This window comes from Myotis davidii, unplaced genomic scaffold (assembly GCF_000327345.1).
Source record: "Myotis davidii unplaced genomic scaffold, ASM32734v1 scaffold8940, whole genome shotgun sequence".
Taxonomy (NCBI): domain Eukaryota; kingdom Metazoa; phylum Chordata; class Mammalia; order Chiroptera; family Vespertilionidae; genus Myotis; species Myotis davidii.
The window spans coordinates 1,705-7,937 of NW_006292517.1; the positions used below are offsets into that span (position 1 = coordinate 1,705).

The window sequence follows — 6,233 nt, forward strand, 5'->3', positions numbered from 1 at the left end:
GACTCTGGGCTGAGTGTCCCCAGTGTCCAGGGCAGGAAGAGGGGCCGACAGCCCCAGGACCCCAGGACCTCAGAGACCACCAGAGTGTGAGGCCCTGATATAGCCCCACAGCCCAGTGTCCTCAGCGGCTCTGCACCGGCAGGAATCTGTGGGAACTAAAGGGCTGCTGAGGGTCTGGCACCCACCCCAGGACCCAGGGTCTCTGGCTGCTCAGGGCCCTGGCGCCTCCCCGGGTCAGGTGATGTCCGCCTTCCTCGGGGATCAAGGTCCCTCTGCTGTTCAAAACCACCCACAGCCCCGTCACCCTGCAGCCCGTTGCCCACCAAGACTCACTGCGATGGACGCTGCGCCCTGGGCTGCGGGACCAGAGCGGCGCCTGCACCGAGTCTGGAGGGTCCAATGGGGTGACGCTGAGTGGACTCTGTCCATGGAGAGGAGTCGGGGAGCCTTGGGGACCCCAGTCCTGGGTGTTGGGGCTCAACCAGCCTCAGGCCCACCCTGCGCAGCGGGAGGCTACCTACCACGCTTTCTTCTACTCACCACCAATGCTCAGCTGAAAGGCGTGCGCCCACCTCTCCCGCGGTGCGGGAGGAGGAGTCTGGCCGCTGGGCTCTGAGATCCCTCTGCAATGTGGGGAGCCTCCCTGAAGCGGCTCCGAGTGTCCGGACTGGCTCTGGCTGCGTGGCCTGAGGGCCAAGGGGTGGGGCCGGGCGGCAACTGATCACAGGGGAAGTCGTGGGAGCAGAGGGCCTCACCGCCTGGCTCTTTCCTCCATTCCCACGTGGTCGGCTCCACACATGCCCGCGGTGGGTCTGGGGTCCATGCGGCCCTCAGGGCCCGGTCAGGGGGGAGGGGGCCTGCGTGGGCCGGCCGTCAGGCACCATGAGGCACGGCCTGGCCGTGCTGCTGGTGGCCTCAGGCATCGGCTCCCCGGCCCACAGCGGGAGCCCAGCACAGGCTGCCACCGCCCACTTCCCCCTGGGCTGGGCCCACGCGGGCCGTGTGGAGATGCTGCTCTCCCAGAGCTGGGCCGCTCCACCGGCCGCACCCCGTTTGCTGGGCCTGTGCCGCCCAGACGTGCCACTGTGGGAGTCCCGGTTTGCCGGCAGGCCGGCTGCAAGTGCGGTGCTGGAGGGCCATCCTGCCTTGCGGCGTGTTCGAGCGGTGGCAGCGGAGCCAGGCGTGAACTGCGCCCTCCATCTTGTCTTGGGTCCTCCATTTAGGGACAGTGCCATGTGCTTCGTGACTGGAAGAAGCCGCTGCTAGACACACCCAGGATTTCTCTGGACTAACCAATAATAATCAAGGGAAGTGAATGCCATCACTATGACCACTTCCTGTACTGACTCATGCCTGGCCAATCAGCAGGGCCCACAGTCCCCTCTCCTGCCCTCACTCCACCCCCCTAAAAACCCCCTGTCCCATCAGGCCTCAGTCTCTTGGCCACTGGACTTTCCACTGTGTCGGTGGGTCTGGTGAACTGGGAGCGCAAGCCGGCTTGCATTAAAAAGGACTCTTTGCTTTTGCATTGGACTGACTGGCTCCCTGGGGGGTCTTGGGAACTTTGAAATGTGGGCACAATACAGCCTCGCGGTGAACGCTGCAGGTCCATTAAGGGGAGCCAAAACGTCCTCCCCCAAGATGATACCGGAAGTCCCACCCTAAATGAAAGTGCAGGTACCTAAACTCGCCTACCACTGTGGAAGCGGGCGCAGTGCTTTTTGGGTGATGTAGTTTTCTCCCCCACCCTAGCCTTGACTTTGGTGAAGGTGACCTGGTGCTGCCAGTGGTGCTGGGGAGGAGATGGGACCAGAGGCTGGGTTCATAGGGACAGACTGACAGGCCCGCCCCGGGGAGGGGGGATTGGGAGAGGCCCCCAAAGAACATATGCACAGGGGAATGGGACACATCTCAACACTATTGAAAATAAAAATACACATTACATTTTATTAAAAATGTACAATAGAGCTCAGCTGGCGCTGTTCAGTGGTTGACTATGACCAGTGAACTGTGAGAGCAGGTTCCAACGCGGGTCAGGCCTGTGCACGGGGCACAGGCCCAGTGTCCAGCGGGCGGCCGCCGCCAACCAGGAATCCACTCCCATCACCCATGGATTCATCTCTCCTCCCCCTTCTCTCTCAAATCAACGCAAAGATTATTTTATGGACTGGAAGGGCTGGCAGGTGTTCAGACCCTCCCTGGGGTCGGAGCTGAGCATTCTCTGGGCTGCTGCCAAGGAGGGGCCTCGGGCGTGAGGGGAGTGGGATGCGGTACTTTCCTGGGTCTGCAGGGCAGTCTGGGCCCCAAGTGGGTGGGGCTCCCCATCGCCCGAGAATGCCACGTCCAGGGCCTTCTCCCTGGGCCTGTCCTTCATCCTCCTGCAGCTCAGGCGCTGCTCCTGGGGGTGAGGTGCCTCTAGGGCTGCAGGTCCTTCCTGCTTGCCCTCCACCGACCCTGCCCTTTGGACTGAAAGGCTGCTGCCTTTTTGGCGTGGTGGCACCTGGCTCCCCAACACAGGGCACCTGCACTCCGGTCCTCCTCCTTCCCTACCTGTTGGCCGCCCACCTGCTCCTGGTCCTGGCACCTGCAGGAGGGGAGCTGGCAGCCTCAGTGACACACCCATAGGACTCAGGATTAAGGGCTGAGTGTGTTTTCAAGCTCTTAGGTCCCAGGGCAGGAAGAGGGGCTGCACAGCCCGAGGACACCACGACCTCAGAGGGCTCAACAGTGTGAGGCCCTGACATCAGCCCCACATCCCAGTCCCCTCAGTGGCTCTACACCTTCAGGAACCTGTGGGAACTAAAGGGCTGTTGAAGGCCTGGCACCCACCACCAGGACCCCGGGCCTGGGTGATGCCCGCATCCTTCAGGGCTCAGTCCAGTGCGCACCTGCTAGTGACCTCATCACCTACAGGGTCCTCCTTCCTGCCCCTCCTGCTGCCCTGTTCTTTCTCTGGACATTTTTGGGAAAATGTCAGAACCCTGCCTCACACAGTGTCCATCTACTGATCATGGCAAATGGTGACCCCGGCTTCCTGAGAATCAAAGTAAAACTCCTCACGCACAACCTTGCCTCTTGCTGTCGCCTTTAGACACAAAACATGCCAGGGTTTGCTGAACCCTCCATGTTCAGCCACACCACCAAGTCCTCACACAGTGACATTGCGGCTCACTGCCCTTTTCCCAGTTAGAGTTCTCTGGTGACTCTTGAGATTGCAATTTTGACTGAATGACTTCCCACAATCACTACACTGATGCAGGAGAAGCCCTGAGATGCCTGGGGAGACTTTCCCAACCTTTCAATTGGTTGAAGATGGTGACTGGACCCACATGATTCCCCACATTCACTACACTCATAAAGCTTTGCACCAGTGTGCACTCTCTGGTGAGTGTTGAGGCTAAACTTTTGATGAATGACCTCCCACAATCACCAAACACATAGGGCTTTTCACCAGTGTGAGTTCTCCAGTGACTGTTGAGGCCACACTTATGCCTGAATGACTTCCCATAATCACCACACATATAGGGCTTTTAACTAGTGTGAACTCTCGTGTTGAATTAGGGTAGAGCATTGCCAGAATAACTTTCCTCAATCAGTGTACTCATGGGGCTTTTCTCCAGTGTGAACTCTCCTGTTGAATGAGGGAAGAGCTTTCTCTAAATGTCCCACAATCAGTACATTCATAGAGTTTTTTTCTTGTGTGAACTCCCTTATGCCGACTGAGGTTAAATATACGTGTAGAAACTTTCCCAAATTTGTTACCCTCATTATTCACTTCTTCAGAGCAGACACTCCGATGTCAAATGACTTTTCCGCTGTTGCTGGCAGCGTTTTCATGTCCACCGCAATTGTGATGACTTTTTCCATAGACAAATTACAGTGAAATGTCACTTGCACTGTATGGCTCCCCAGTGTTGAGAGTTATCTGGTGCTGGAGAAGCCCTGAGATGCCTGGGGAGACTTTCCCAACCTTTCTATTGGTTGAAGGCACCCAAGATCAGAAGCTGCACATGGTAACAAACGAGACCCTCCACAGCTTCTCTCCAGGGCTTCTCTCCACTGCCTTCCCTCTGCTGCTGGTGAGGGTTTGCACTGAAACAGAAGCCTCTCAGACATGTGTCACTGAAGAAGGCTTTCTGCTCCAAGTCTGCTGCTTGTGACTCAGTCAGGTGCAGAATAGCTTTGAACACTGAGAAACACCACTTACACAGATGGGTCTTCTGGGTTGATGGCTCTGTCTTAGAAGCCCTGCGCTGAGACTCTCCTTGTACGATAAACTCTGTTCAGAACAGGCCTCCTCATCTGTTTCACGTAAACAACCTGCAAAGACAGAAATGCTGAGGAATTGAGTGTTGACTGTGGTGACAGGGGAAATCTGATTGCTAGTGTTCTGCACATAATATATGGGTTCAGGCAACCGTCGGAAAATAAGAGAGGTGCCGGAAAGATTAATAAAAGGCTGCTGTGGAAGTCTCATCCACTGAACATCACAAAACAGGAAAGGCCTCACCAGAAATATGACACAACACATGGCAAGCACCTCATGGAAGAGAAGCCAGATCTCCAGCTCAGTCTTCTGCTAACAGCGCTCAGCAGGGCTTTTTTGATGGTGACAGGGGCAAGCAGTAGAGGAGGTTGATGAGGTCCTATTCCAAGTAAAATTCAGTGTAGGAGTAGCTGCTGTTGAGGACTACTTAAGCACTTATGTGCACCTCGTAAGACATGTGGAGGTTAATGTGGGAGATACTGCAGAAGCAAGCAGCCAGCACTGGCCTGGAGCAGCACAGTTTGAACAGTGTTCAGGGAAGGGATTATTGCAAACAGCCGAAGGAGGGTCTTCCAAGAACTGCTCATGGTTCATGTCCGAAAAGACCATAATGTGGCACTGGTCTAAGAACCCTTAGATAGAAGAAGGAGGGAGAAGTGGAAGCCATGCAGGTGGATCTAGTCACTCTCTCAGGAAGAGAAAAGAAAAGCTGGGACCCAGTAAGCTCCCTGTAAGGCTCCTGATTCCCAGGCACTTGCTGCACCTTTTGAGGCAGTGGGTGTTAGCGATGTTCCTAGAGACCTGTGTTCAGGGGTCTCCCCAGAGCTGGCAGCCATGCCCATTTTACATGACAATGGGGGAAATTAGCAGAACCGTTGTACGGCTATGAGAGAGAGAAAGCTACATTTGGAGAACAAAGGAAGAGAGGACATCACCTCAGCACACCAAGAGTGATTTGAAGGTTTTACCTACAAATGAGACAAGTGCAAACACTTCCAGCATCACATCGCAGTACAGAAGTCTCTGAGCTTCATCAAGGAGCCCTCACTCCTCCTCAGAGGAGACAATGCCCCATCCTCAAAATCCATATCCTGTCATGACGGGAACAGTTCAGTCCATGATCAGTTTCTCTCCTAGGCTTTTATAGTCATCCCGCTCCCCCCTCACACACAACTATTTGCTCCCTCAACTCCACACATCAGAGGAGACAGCAGGCCTTGGTCCCATGCAAGTCACTCTGTCCTTATATTCCTACTGATGCTGTGTCTTCCCACAGCAATAAAGGCAGTTGAGCAGAGAGAAGATACCTGAGCTCTGGGCCTCACATGTAGGCCACACTGCCCCTTGTCAATAAAGTGGGTGACAAGAACATAGGCCAGGGAGAGATGTGAGTCATTTGATGCTGCTCTTGTCAGGCAATCTCCTTGTAGTCCCCCAGATGGTTCCTCAAAGACACCAAATACATGGCATCACACTCCCCCTTACACTCTCATTCCAGGGTACTGAGGCCATCAGTTCTCACTACCTGCTGCACATAGTTCTTTGAAAACACTTCTCTCACACAGCTTCCTTCCCAGGCATACAAATTCGAAGGTAACACAGATTTGCCTTGGTGAACATGAGGGGTTTCCTAATCAACTTCAAGTTCAAAATTACTCACCATCTCCATAACCTATTTCTCTCTCATCCTTCTGCTTTACCCATGACAGTGGAGAGTTTCAAGCCCAGGTAACATGGCTGTATTGGTATGCTTCTCATTCCTATGGATCAGTGTGTCAGCCCTCAACAACAAAAGGCAGCTGGGTAGGTAATTGTCATCTAAGCTCTGGACCTGGCATGTAGCAACAAAACACCCCTCTTTTCAGGCAATTACCCTGAAATTACCCCTATTATATCACCCAGACACCATCAGACATGGGCTCACCCTTCATTCATTCTAAGGTCAATGTCAGTGACCAGTGGCCAT

At 54.6% G+C, this 6,233-nt stretch overlaps 1 long non-coding RNA gene across 1 annotated transcript; it reads right to left on the bottom strand.

Moving 5' to 3' along the window:
- Positions 1-204: 204 nt before the first annotated feature.
- On the bottom strand, positions 205-2,925 carry LOC107183444. Its single transcript, XR_001514230.1, has 3 exons — positions 2,839-2,925; positions 1,585-1,587; positions 205-225 (listed from the first exon to the last, which is right to left on the bottom strand). It is a non-coding gene; the product is annotated as an uncharacterized LOC107183444 (long non-coding RNA).
- Between the last annotated feature and the right edge of the window lie 3,308 nt (positions 2,926-6,233).